Here is a 14,786-nt window from a genome sequence, read left to right on the forward strand (position 1 = left end):
ACTGCGAGGAGATCGGAGTCAAGCACTACACCACGCCCCCCTACTCACCTCAGCAAAACGGGGTAGTGGAACGGCGAAATCAAACCGTGGTGGAGATGGCCAGGTGCATGTTGAAGAGCATGAGCATGTCGTCATTCTTCTGGGCAGAAGCAGTCAAGACAACTGTCTACATTCTGAACCACGACCTCACACGCAGCCTGGATGGTGTCACCCCATATGAGGCATGGCACGTGCCGTAAACCCAGCGTGCATCATTTGCGTACGTTTGGGTGCACGGTGAAGGAAATATGCCCTAGAGGCAATAATAAAGTTAGGACGCATCTAGGGAGCAGCCGGGTGCTCCCTAGCGTTTCCTGGCAGCCAGCCAGAAAAGGTAATTTTCTGTCCCCACTGTCCAGGATAGGAAAGTACCTGGCCCCCGCTCCCGATTCCCGCAGCCACCCATCAAGCGGTCAAAACACCTGGTCCTCCCCTTTGCCCGATCCCTCCCCCACCCCTGCGCATCTCCTTCCTCCTTTCTCCTCACCTAACCCCCAGCCCCATCTTCTTCTCTCCCAAACAAAGAAGGACATCACGTCCCTTCCCCTCACCACTTCCAGATCCAAAGCAAACCTTCACAGCCCACCAATGGCGGCTCCATTGATGTTTCTTCTCTAGGCGCCTGGTTCCTGATTGCCCTGCAAAAAGGCAAAAAAACAAGACAAAAAGGTCAGATTTGGCTCATCTTCCAGATCCCCCTCCTCTTTCCCCACGATTTGCCTCTTCTGTAAGGCTTCAGATGTGCAAAACATTGTGTAAAAAAGCTGTGATGTTAAGCATGTTTAGTCTGCTGTTTGGGCAAGTTTCAGCCCCTTGATTTGGGCAAATTTAGTCTGATATTAAGCATCATATTTCTTCCCATGCTTCAAAATCTATTTCCAAAATCTGTTGCATATGAACACATTTAGAAATCTGTAGGCAAGTGCTGATAGTAAATGCTGACAAAAAAAATAGGAAAATATAATGCCTTGAGCAAGAAAAACAACTGAGCAAAAAACAGTACTTATAAGAGGATGAGAAACAAACAGATCATGATCTTTCTGACGTGTTCCGGTTCTATTAATTGCTTAAAACAGTGCAAAAATAAACATTCTGTTTGAGCAAAAACAGTGCTATAATGAGGCAACTAAGTATATATCTGCACAAAACTTTGAAAACTTATGCCATGGCAAAAACATGAACACTTTTGAAACTTATAAGACAATGAATACTGACATCAATGTGGCTTATTGGAGCAACTTACAAATATAGGATTAAGCAAAAAAGCATAATGATGTCGAGGCAACTCTTGAAGAAACTAGAAAAAAGATTTCTCTTGGACATTTGTTTCCATTATTCCTTGGTTACGATAGTGAAAACACACTAGAAGAAATAAATGTAACTGAAATTGCAACTAAAAAACAAGAGACAGTTGCGTAGTACAATTTACTTTTGTTGTATCATATCCTTCACCATGATCCAAAAAAAGTTGGAAAAGTTGCCAGTATACAGTTGCAAAATTATTAGTATTTCATCCTGCAAAAGAAGGAAAAAAGCCAACAAAAAATTCCATATACCAACAACTATCTCAGCTGCGAAACATTACTTCAAAAGCATACTGAGCATATCCAAAGACACACAAACTTGCTGCTGTAAAAGATGAAACCTAAAAATGTCAACTTAAGTTCTTTCTAACACACTAACATGCCCATAATTCTAGCTTAAGTTTTTCCTAACACTAAACATGCTCTGATCTCTCTGAATTGGGAGTGAATTCCATCCTGAAGACACTTCAAAAGTAGCACTTCTATGGCGGTATGCTTGCTTCCCCAAAAATCAAATGTTGCCTGCATTTAAATAAAAACAAAAAAAGAAAATATATTATGAAACACAAAAAACAAAAAGCCTATGTTATGTTTATATGTACAAACATGGTTCATTCAGGCAAGCTCTATGCATATCCTGCAAATAATATATTGCCTGACATATATAGTTTGACTTGCCTGATTATATGGTTTGGGTTGCCTGATAGTGCACTTTGAATTGCCTGGTTATGTTCAACTGCTATCTTATGAATCTGGTGTGCTTGCGTTGCTATGTTATTTGCTTGCCTGATTTTAGTGTGGTACTAGCTTGCCTCAACAACGTAAAAATTGCTTTGGTTGGTGGGTGAGCTATTGGCTTGCCTGTATTTACTGTGCTACTTGCTTCCATCCCTCTGCTGACTTGCTTTACTTTTTCCCATATTCTCAATGAATAAAACAGGTTGACAATGATTGATTTGAATGAAGAACCAGCTGAAAATAATGATGATCCATTGTACTGTACACAACATGGTGCTGGAAATGCAGAATTTGTGGCGGAATCACCTAATCCCCCTATCATCCAAAGAGTCGATGGTGCTGCTACAGAAGCAATGGAGGCAGATGGGCAGTCAAGTCATGGGGGCCGTGCTCCGGGCAGTACACAAGTACCTGCAGCTATAGCAACTGGGAGTGATGCTCATACCCTTGATGGCACAGGTGCTGCAGGTGATACTGGTGGCACTGTTGGTAATGGTTTGGGTGCTGAAAATGATGATGAAGCTCGGTCACAGCCCAAGGAGCCTTACGTGGGCATGAGGTTCGACACTTTGGAAGATGCCAAGGTGCATTACAATGCATATTCCTTGAAAATGGGGTTTTCAATCAAAATGAATAGTTCAAGGAAGGATCTCAAAACAGGGGAGTTGATAAAACAACAGTTTGTTTGCAACAAGTTTCGGAAGCCTGATGTTGATGACGGAGGGGCAGAAAAGATTCCCGTGCTAGATGACATTGTTGAGCAAGAAAAAAATGATAATGAAGATGAGGCTATTGTCTTTCTTGATGATGATAGTAAAGGCAAAAGGAGGAGCAAGAAACGAAAAAGAGATAAAATTGTGCAAACTGGTTGCAAAGCTAAGATGATTGTGAAGGTAATAGATGGCAGATGGGAAGTGATCTACTTTGTTAGCGAGCACAACCACCCGTTGGTTGACAAGCCATGTTTGACTAAATATTTGCGATCACACCAAGGGATCCCGCCGGAAGAAAGGGCCTTCCTTACTCATCTTCATAACTGCAATTTAACTACAGGTATTGAACCACACCCACCTCCCCCCTATCTTCTAACTTTAAGAACCTACACATGCCTACTGGTTGTGTGTTTCTTAGCCTATCAACAAGTGCCTGTTTTTGCTTGAACCATGTCACTGATTTGCTTCAAACAAATGCCTTAGTTGCTTGATAGTGCCACTAAATTGATTACAACAGTAGAAAAAAGAAATAAATTGCCTAATTTGTTTCTGGACGCTGGAGTTGCCTAATGTTTACCTGTTTGTTGCTCAATGCAAAGTTTCTTGCTTGCCTAGTTTTTTTATAAAACAAATTTGGTGTTGAATGTGAACTTGCTTATGGTTAGTCTCTTTGTAGCTAAAATGTACAATAGTACTTGTTTCTGGATAGGGTCAACTTGCCTATGATTGAAATTTGTATTGCTCGCTAAATGCATAGTTACCCCCCTGGTTTGTTTTGTGTATTTTGCTCATGTGTTGCCTGGGGCATATGGTTGTAGTTGCTTGTATAGCTTCGTGAATTGCTCAAACTTTGCATTTGAGTTGCCTTGCTGAAAACAGAAAAGAAACTATTTTTGGCACTGTTTTTGTGTAGAAGAAGGATTGACCACCATTGTGACTTCATGTCAACAGGTCGTATGATGCAAATCATGTCAGATTTCTATGAGACAGAACTCATTGTACCTTATGTCACATAAGTCTAAACAAACTCTGTTATGTACAGGAAGAACATAAAACTTCCTGAGCATGTGCACACCTGTGCTTGATGCTCTTCATTCCCATGAGATGCAAGGTCGTCATGACTTGATCCAGCAGGTCCATCCTGTTTAGACTTATGACTTGTCCCAGCCATCTATTTTCTGCTGCATATTTAAAAGACAAAACAGTGAGATTCATCATAAAAAGCACATTAGAAAAATGATTCTGAAAGAACTCTATATCATCCAACGAATTTCGTTTTACTAAATTCTTACTGAACTTAACAAACAACAACTTACAAAAAGTGGGCAGTGAAAAGGGTTGTAAACTATCTGTTTTTCACTATATTACAACTATCCTATAATTGGCCCTATTACCCTCCCTCTACATGTCCTACAAAATCTGAAACAAATAAAGGCGCATAGAACAGAAAATCACAAAATGAATCCTCGTGTAATGCTTAAAACTGTCCTACAAATAGCCCTATTAACCTCCCTCTACTGGATTACTTCCTACCTCACACACACACACACAACAAAGTCACATGTGCATTTTCCATTGCTAAATCATTACTTTCCTGCACTGAAAATCAAAACACACCGTCAAACCCACCTTCGTAGGCAACACACAGTCCATATCAGGCAACATTAACATGAGAGAGGCATTGCTGCCCTACAATAAACCAAAAACACACTTTCAAAACACCTTCGTAGGCGACATGTGAAACATGTCAGGAAAGTCACTCACAATACAGGGGCAACATTAACATGAGAGAAGCATTACTGTCCTACGCTAAATGAAAACACACTGTCAAAAACACATGCGCAGGCAACATATCAACCATATCAGGCAAGTCACTCACAAAACAAAGGCAACATTGACATGAGAGAAGCATTATTCTCGTACACTAAATCAAAAACACTGTCAACACTCCTGCGCAGGCAACACATGAACCATATTCAGGCAAGTCAGTCGTTAATCAGGATCAACCTCCACATCTACAACACCAGAAAACTACAGCCCCAAGGCTTACCTTCGAAACCTACGAATCCCAGTTCACCAGTAGCCTAGGAACACGAAATGCCCCGTGTCGTCGTCCATCTCCAAAGTGCTCCAAACAATTTCTACCATCTGCTACTCGATTTCATCAACTTAGTGGAGGGGCACGTCGACCCGCCGCGATTTGGCACCGCGGAGACCCGTCGACGCGCGCCGTTCCTCCTCTGTCCGCGGCGGAGCGGCAGAGCACATCGATTTGGTGTTCCTAAACGCGGATGACCGTAAGAGATCGATAGGCATACCAGGGATTCGCCGCGATTTTGCCCTTCTGCACCAACAGAACAACGGCCGCGCACGCCGTTCCTCCTCTGCCGAGTCTCCGGTGCTGCTCCTTCTGACGCGGCCTGCAGCGCGTCGTCTCTCCTCGGTCGCGTCTCCGCCGCTGCACCGCCTTCCTTCACGCCGCGCCCTCTGTCCCGCCCTAGCTCCGGCGGAAGACAAGCGCCGAATCGCCGACACGCCGCCGGCTGCTCTCGCGCTGGATTTGGGGGAGGAGTTGGGGGGATTGGAACCAGATCTGTCGCCGGGCTCGGCGCAGTTCCGAATGGGAGGGGGAGTGGAGAGGAACAGGAGAGGGGATCGCGAGAAGCAACCGCACTCGAGAACCAACGGGTATCGACCACCACAACCAGGGGACACCTGGCGCGCGCATCGACGGTTTCCCCTGAGCCCACTGGAAAACACGCGTGACCGCAAGATCTCGATCGGACGTCGCACGAGCCCGAGTGCTCTGTAAGACAACTTAGCACTCGACCACTTTTTAGGATTTAGGATAAAGTTATTATTTATTTCATTATATCATGATAAATGTTTATTATTCATGCTAGAATTGTATTAACCGGAAACATAATACATGTGTGAATACATAGACAAACAGAGTGTCACTAGTATGCCTCTACTTGACCAGCTCGTTGATCAAAGATGGTTATGTTTCCTAACCATGAACTAAGAGTTGTTATTTGATTAACGAGATCACATCATTAGTTGAATGATCTGATTGACATGACCCATTCCATTAGCTTAGCACCCGATCGTTTAGTATGTTGCTATTGCTTTCTTCATGACTTATACATGTTCCTATGACTATGAGATTATGCAACTCCCGTTTGCCGGAGGAACACTTTATGTGCTACCAAACGTCACAACGTAACTGGGTGATTATAAAGGAGCTCTACAGGTGTCTCCAAAGGTACATGTTGGGTTGGCGTATTTCGAGATTAGGATTTGTCACTCCGATTGTCGGAGAGGTATCTCTGGGCCCTCTTGGTAATGCACATCACATAAGCCTTGCAAGCATTGCAACTAATATGTTAGTTGTGAGATGATGTATTACGGAACGAGTAAAGAGACTTGCCGGTAACGAGATTGAACTAGGTATTCGATACCGACGATCGAATCTCGGGCAAGTAACATACCGATGACAAAGGGAACAACGTATACTGTTATGCGGTCTGACCGATAAAGCTCTTCGTAGAATATGTAGGAGCCAATATGTGCATCCAGGTCCCGCTATTGGTTATTGACCGGAGACGTGTCTCGGTCATGTCTACATTGTTCTCGAACCGTAGGGTCCGCACGCTTAAAGTTACGATGACAGTTATTATGAGTTTATGCATTTTGATGTACCGAAGTTAGTTCGGAGTCCCGGATGTGATCATGAACATGACGAGGAGTCTCGAAATGGTCGAGACATAAAGATTGATATATTGGACGACTATATTCGGACACCGGAAGCGTTCCGGGGAAGTTTCGGATAAAACCGGAGCACCGGGGGGTTACCGGAACCCCCCGGGGGGTTAATGGGCCTCATGGGCCTAAAGTGGAGAAGAGGAAGGGGCTGCCAGGGCAGGCCGCGTGCCCCCTCTCCCCCTAGTCCGAATTGGACAAGGAGGGAGGGGCGTCGCCCCCCCTTTCCTTCTCTCTCCCCTCTCTCTCATACTTGGACAAGGAAAAGGGAGGGAAGCCCTACTCCCGGTAGGAGTAGGACTCCTCCTGCGCGCCTCCTCTTGGCCGGCCGCACCCCCCCCCCTTGGATCATTTATATACGGAGGCAAGGGGGCACCCTAGAACACACAAGTTGATCTTCGTGATCGTTCCTTAGCCGTGTGCGGTGCCCCCTTACACCATATTCCACCTCGGTCATATCGTTGTAGTGCTTAGGCGAAGCCCTGTGTCGGTAGAACATCATCATCGTCACCATGCCGTTGTGCTGACGGAACTCATCCCCGAAGCTTTGCTGGATCGGAGCCCGGGGAGCGTCATCGAGCTGTACGTGTGCTAAGAACTCGGAGGCGCCGGAGTAACGGTGCTTGGATCGGTCGGATCGGGAAGACGTACGACTACTTCCTCTACGTTGTGTCAACGCTTCCGTTGTTGATCTACAAGGGTACGTAGATCATACTCTCCCCACTCGTTGCTATACATCACCATGATCTTGCGTGTGCGTAGGAAAATTTTGAAATTTCTACGTTCCCCAACAGTGGCATCCGAGCCTAGGTTTTATGGTTTGTTGTTATTTGCACGAGTAGAACACAAGTGAGTTGTGGGCGATATAAGTCATACTGCTTACCAGCATGTCATACTTTGGTTCGGCGGTATTGTTGGACGAAGCGGCCCGGATCAACATTACGCGTACGCTTACGCGAGACCGGTTCTCCCGACGTGCTTTGCACAGAGGTGGCTTGCGGGTGACAGTTTCTCCAACTTTAGTTGAACCGAGTGTGGCTACGCCCGGTCCTTGCGAAGGTTAAAACAGCACCAACGTGACAAACTATCGTTGTGGTTTTGATGCGTAGGTAAGATTGGTTCTTGCTTAAGCCCGTAGCAGCCACGTAAAACTTGCAACAACAAAGTAGAGGACGTCTAACTTGTTTTTGCAGGGCATGTTGTGATGTGATATGGTCAAGACATGATGCTAAATTTTATTGTATGAGATGATCATGTTTTGTAACCGAGTTATCGGCAACTGGCAGGAGCCATATGGTTGTCGCTTTATTGTATGCAATGCAATCGCGATGTAATGCTTTACTTTATCACTAAGCGGTAGTGATAGTCGTGGAAGCATAAGATTGGCGAGACGACAACGATGCTACGACGGAGATCAAGGTGTCGCGCCGGTGATGGTGGTGATCATGACGGTGCTTCAGAGATGGAGATCACAGGCACAAGATGATGATGGCCATGTCATATCACTTATATTGATTGCATGTGATGTTTATCTTTTATGCATCTTATCTTGCTTTGATTGACGGTAGCATTATAAGATGATCTCTCACTAAATTATCAAGAAGTGTTCTCCCTGAGTATGCACCATTGCGAAAGTTCTTCGTGCTGAGACACCACTTGATGATCGGGTGTGATAGGCTCTACGTTCAAATACAACGGGTGCAAAACAGTTGCACACGCGGAATACTCAGGTTATACTTGATGAGCCAAGCATATACAGATATGGCCTCGGAACACGGAGACCGAAAGGTCGAGCGTGAATCATATATTAGATATGATCAACATAATGATCTTCACCGATGAAACTACTCCATCTCACGTGATGATCGGCAATGGTTTAGTTGATTTGGATCACGTGATCACTTAGAGGATTAGAGGGATGTCTATCTAAGTGGGAGTTCTTTAAGTAAATTAATTGAACCTAAATTTATCATGAAACTTAGTACCTGATAGTATCTTGCTTGTTTATGTTTGATTGTAGATAGATAGGTCGTGCTATTGTTCCGTTGAATTTTAATGCGTTCCTTGAGAAAGCAAAGTTGAAAGATGATGGTAGCAATTACACGGACTGGATCCGTAACTTGAGGATTATCCTCATTGCTGCACAGAAGAATTACGTCCTGGAAGCACCGCTGGGTGCCAGGCCTGCTGCTGGAGCAACACCAGATGTTATGAACGTCTGGCAGAGCAAAGCTGATGACTACTCGATAGTTCAGTGTGCCATGCTTTACGGCTTAGAATCGGGACTTCAACGACGTTTTGAACGTCGTGGAGCATATGAGATGTTCCAGGAGTTGAAGTTAATATTTCAAGCAAATGCCCAGATTGAGAGATATGAAGTCTCCAATAAGTTCTATAGCTGCAAGATGGAGGAGAACAATTCTGTCAGTGAGCATATACTCAAAATGTCTGGGTATAATAATCACTTGATTCAATTGGGAGTTAATCTTCCATATGATTGCATCATTGACAGAATTCTTCAATCACTGCCACCAAGCTACAAGAGCTTCGTGATGAACTATAATATGCAAGGGATGAATAAGACTATTCCCGAGCTCTTCGCAATGCTGAAAGCTGCAGAGGTAGAAATCAAATAGGAGCATCAAGTGTTGATGGACAACAAGACCACTAGTTTCAAGAAAAAGGGCAAAGGGAAGAAGAAGGGGAACTTCAAGAAGAACGGCAAGCAAGTTGCTGCTCAAGAGAAGAAACCCAAGTCTGGACCTAAGCCTGAAACTGAGTGCTTCTACTACAAGCAGACTGGTCACTGGAAGCGGAACTGCCGCAAGTATTTGGCGGATAAGAAGGATGGCAAGGTGAACAAAGGTATATGCGATATACATGTTATTGATGTGTACCTTACTAATGCTCACAGTAGCACCTGGGTATTTGATACTGGTTCTGTTGCTAATATTTGCAACTCGAAACATGGACTACGGATTAAGCGAAGATTGGCTAAGGACGAGGTGACGATGCGCGTGGGAAACGGTTCCAAAGTCGATGTGATCGCGGTCGGCACGCTACCTCTACATCTACCTTCGGGATTAGTATTAGACCTAAATAATTGTTATTTGGTGCTAGCGTTGAGCATGAACATTATATCTGGATCTTGTTTAATGCGAGACGGTTATTCATTTAAATCAGAGAATAATGGTTATTCTATTTATATGAGTAATATCTTTTATGGTCATGCACCCTTGAAGAGTGGTCTATTCTTATTGAATCTCGATAGTAGTGATACACATATTCATAATGTTGAAGCCAAAAGATGCAGAGTTGATAATGATGGTGTAACTTATTTGTGGCACTGCCGTTTAGGTCATATCGGTGTAAAGCGCATGAAGAAACTCCATACTGATGGACTTTTGGAACTACTTGATTATGAATCACTTGGTACTTGTGAACCGTGCCTCATGGGCAAGATGACTAAAACACCGTTCTCCGGTACTATGGAGAGAGCAACAAATTTATTGGAAATCATACATACAGATGTATGTGATCCGATGAATATTGAGGCTCGTGGCGGATATCGTTATTTTCTCACCTTCACAGATGACTTAAGCAGATATGGGTATATCTACTTAATGAAACATAAGTCTGAAACATTTGAAAAGTTCGAAGAATTTCAGAGTGAAGTTGAAAATCATCGTAACAAGAAAATAAAGTTTCTACGATCTGATCGTGGAGGAGAATATTTGAGTTACGAGTTTGGTGTACATTTGAAGCAATGCGGAATAGTTTCGCAACTCACGCCACCCGGAACACCACAGCGTAATGGTGTGTCCGAACGTCGTAATCGTACTTTACTGGATATGGTGCGATCTATGATGTCTCTTACTGATTTACCGCTATCATTTTGGGGATACGCTCTAGAGACGGCCGCATTCACGTTAAATAGGGCACCATCAAAATCCGTTGAGACGACGCCTTATGAACTGTGGTTTGGCAAGAAACCAAAGTTGTCGTTTCTAAAAGTTTGGGGCTGCGATGCTTATGTGAAAAAGCTTCAACCTGATAAGCTCGAACCCAAATCGGAGAAATGTGTCTTCATAGGATATCCAAAGGAAACTATTGGATACACCTTCTATCACAAATCCGAAAGCAAGACTTTTGTTGCTAAATTCAGAAACTTTCTAAAGAAGGAGTTTCTCTCGAAAGAAGTGAGTGGGAGGAAAGTAGAACTTGACAAGGTAACTGTACCTGCTCCCTTATTGGAAAGTAGTGCATCACAGAAAATTGTTTCAGTGACACCTACACCAGTCAGTGAGGAAGCTAATGATGTTGATCATGAAACTTCAGAACAAGATACTACTGAACCTCGTAGATCAACCAGAGTGAGATCCGCACCAGAGTGGTACAGTAATCCTGTTCTGGAAGTCATGCTACTAGATCATGATGAACCTACGAACTATGAAGAAGCGATGGTGAGCCCAGATTCCGCAAAATGGCTTGAAGCCATGAAATCTAAGATGGGATCCATGTATGAGAACAAAGTATGGACTTTGGTTGACTTGCCCGGTGATAGGCAAGCAATTGAGAATAAATGGATCTTCAAGAAGAAGACTGACGTTGACAGTAATATTACTGTCTACAAAGCTTGACTTGTCGCAAAAGGTTTTCGGCAAGTTCAAGGGATTGACTACGATGAGACCTTCTCACCCGTAGTGATGCTTAAGTCTGTCCGAATCGTGTTAGCAATTGCTGCATTTTATGATTATGAAATTTGGCAGATGGATGTCAAAACTGCATTCCTGAATGGATTTCTGGAAGAAGAGTTGTATATGATGCAACCAGAAGGTTTTGTCGATCCAAAGGGAGCTAACAAAGTGTGCAAGCTCCAGCGATCCATTTATGGACTGGTGCAAGCCTCTCGGAGTTGGAATAAATGCTTTGATAGTGTGATCAAAGCATTTGGTTTTATACAGACTTTTGGAGAAGCCTGTATTTACAATAAAGTGAGTGGGAGCTCTGTAGCATTTCTGATATTATATGTGGATGACATATTACTGATTGGAAATGATATAGAATTTCTGGATAGCATAAAGGGATACTTGAATAAGAGTTTTTCAATGAAAGACCTCGGTGAAGCTGCTTACATATTAGGCATTAAGATCTATAGAGATAGATCAAGACGCTTAATTGGACTTTCACAAAGCACATACCTTGACAAAGTTTTGAAAAACTTCAAAATGGATCAAGCAAATAAAGGGTTCTTGCCTGTGTTACAAGGTGTGAAATTGAGTAAGACTCAAGGCCCGACCACTGCAGAAGATAGAGAGAAAATGAAAGATGTTCCCTATGCTTCAGCCATAGGCTCTATCATGTATGCAATGCTGTGTACCAGACCTGATGTGTGCCTTGCTATAAGTCTAGCAGGGAGGTACCAAAGTAATCCAGGAGTGGATCACTGGACAACGGTCAAGAACATCCTGAAATACCTAAAAAGGACTAAGGATATGTTTCTCATATATGGAGGTGACAAAGAGCTCATCGTAAAAGGTTACGTTGATGCAAGCTTTGACACTGATCCGGATGATTCTAAATCGCAAACCGGATATGTGTTTACATTAAACGGTGGAGCTGTCAGTTGGTGCAGTTCTAAACAAAGCGTCGTAGCGGGATCTACACGTGAAGCGGAGTACATAGCTGCTTCAGAAGCAGCAAATGAAGGAGTCTGGATGAACCAGTTCATATCCGATCTAGGTGTCATACCTAGTGCATCGGGTCCAATGAAAATCTTTTGTGACAATACTGGTGCAATTGCCTTGGCAAATGAATCTAGATTTCACAAGAGAACCAAGCACATCAAGAGACGCTTCAATTCCATCCGGGATCTAGTCCAGGTGGGAGACATAGAGATTTGCAAGATACATACGGATCTGAATGTAGCAGACCCGTTGACTAAGCCTCTTCCACGAGCAAAACATGATCAGCACCAAGACTCCATAGGTTTTAGAATCATTATTGTGTAATCTAGATTATTGACTCTAGTGCAAGTGGGAGACTGAATGAAATATGCCCTAGAGGCAATAATAAAGTTATTATTTATTTCCTTATATCATGATAAATGTTTATTATTCATGCTAGAATTGTATTAACCGGAAACATAATACATGTGTGAATACATAGACAAACAGAGTGTCACTAGTATGCCTCTACTTGACTAGCTCGTTGATCAAAGATGGTTATGTTTCCTAACCATGAACAAAGAGTTGTTATTTGATTAACGAGATCACATTAATAGTTGAATGATCTGATTGACATGACCCATTCCATTAGCTTAGCACCCGATCGTTTAGTTTGTTGCTATTGATTTCTTCATGACTTATACATGTTCCTATGACTATGAGATTATGCAACTCCTGTTTGCCGGAGGAACACTTTGTGTGCTACCAAACATCACAACGTAACTGGGTGATTATAAAGGAGCTCTACAGGTGTCTCCAAAGGTACATGTTGGGTTGGCGTATTTCGAGATTAGGATTTGTCACTCCGATTGTCGGAGAGGTATCTCTGGGCCCTCTCGGTAATGCACATCACATAAGCCTTGCAAGCATTGCAACTAATATGTTAGTTGTGAGATGATGTATTACGGAACGAGTAAAGAGACTTGCCGGTAACGAGATTGAACTAGGTATTGGATACCGACGATCGAATCTCGGGCAAGTAACATACCAATGACAAAGGGAACAACGTATACTGTTATGCGGTCTGACCGATAAAGATCTTCGTAGAATATGTAGGAGCCAATATGGGCATCCAGGTCACGCTATTGGTTATTGACCGGAGACGTGTCTCGGTCATGTCTACATTGTTCTCGAACCGTAGGGTCCGCACGCTTAAAGTTACGATGACAGTTATTATGAGTTTATGCATTTTGATGTACCGAAGTTAGTTCGGAGTCCCGGATGTGATCACAGACATGACGAGGAGTCTCGAAATGGTCGAGACATAAAGATTGATATATTGGACGACTATATTCGGACACCGGAAGCGTTCCGGGGAAGTTTCGGATAAAACCGGAGCACTGGGGGGTTACCGAAACCCCCCGGGGGGTTAATGGGCCTCATGGGCCTAAAGTGGAGAAGAGGAAGGGGCTGCCAGGGCAGGCCGCGCGCCCCCTCTCCCCCTAGTCCGAATAGGACAAGGAGGGAGGGGCGGCGCCCCCCCCTTTCCTTCTCTCCCCCCTCTCTCCTACTTGGACAAGGAAAAGGGAGGGGAGTCCTACTCCCGGTAGGAGTAGGACTCCTCCTGCGCGCCTCCTCTTGGCCGGCCGCACCCCCCTTGGATCCTTTATATACGGAGGCAAGGGGGCACCGTAGAACACACAAGTTGATCTTCGTGATCGTTCCTTAGCCGTGTGCGGTGCCCCCTTCCACCATATTCCACCTCGGTCATATCGTTATAGTGCTTAGGCGAAGCCCTGCGTCGGTAGAACATCATCATCGTCACCACGTCGTTGTGCTGACGGAGCTCATCCCCGAAGCTTTGCTGGATCGGAGCCCGGGGAGCGTTATCGAGCTGTACGTGTGCTAAGAACTCGGAGGCGCCGGAGTAACGGTGCTTGGATCGGTCGGATCGGGAAGACGTACAACTACTTCCTCTATGTTGTGTCAACGCTTCCGTTGTTGATCTACAAGGGTACGTAGATCATACTCTCCCCACTCGTTGTTATACATCACCATGATCTTGCGTGTGCGTAGGAAAATTTTGAAATTTCTACGTTCCCCAACACACGGTTCATGTCAAGAGAGTCGGGCCGGGGATCAACAAGTTGAGCGATCGTTCGACACCGATGGTCTTTGTTGGCTACTAGGAGGGGTCCAAGGCCTACAGAGTGTACAATCCTGCGACGAAGAAGGTACAGATCACGCGGGATGTGGTCTTTGAGGAAAGTAGGCCGTGGACATGGAGCGCCCAGAGCATGGGCGCGAGCGTGACCCCTCCAGCAACTTTCAGCGTGGTTTACACAACGGGGCACGGACTGCACGAGCTGGACAGTGGCGCGGTATCACCAATGCCCTCGCCACATGCCAGCCCAGGACCCCGGCGCTAGCATCGTCAGTGGCATCATCCTCGTAGCTCACACCGAGAGTGGCTCCTCACCCGAGTCGAGCGCGCTTAGCTCACCTCAAGGCAGGACGGAGACGCAGTTTGCAGGGCGGGAGATTCGCTGGGCCATGCCACTGAG

This window comes from Triticum dicoccoides, chromosome 7A (assembly GCF_002162155.2).
Source record: "Triticum dicoccoides isolate Atlit2015 ecotype Zavitan chromosome 7A, WEW_v2.0, whole genome shotgun sequence".
Lineage (NCBI taxonomy): Eukaryota > Viridiplantae > Streptophyta > Magnoliopsida > Poales > Poaceae > Triticum > Triticum dicoccoides.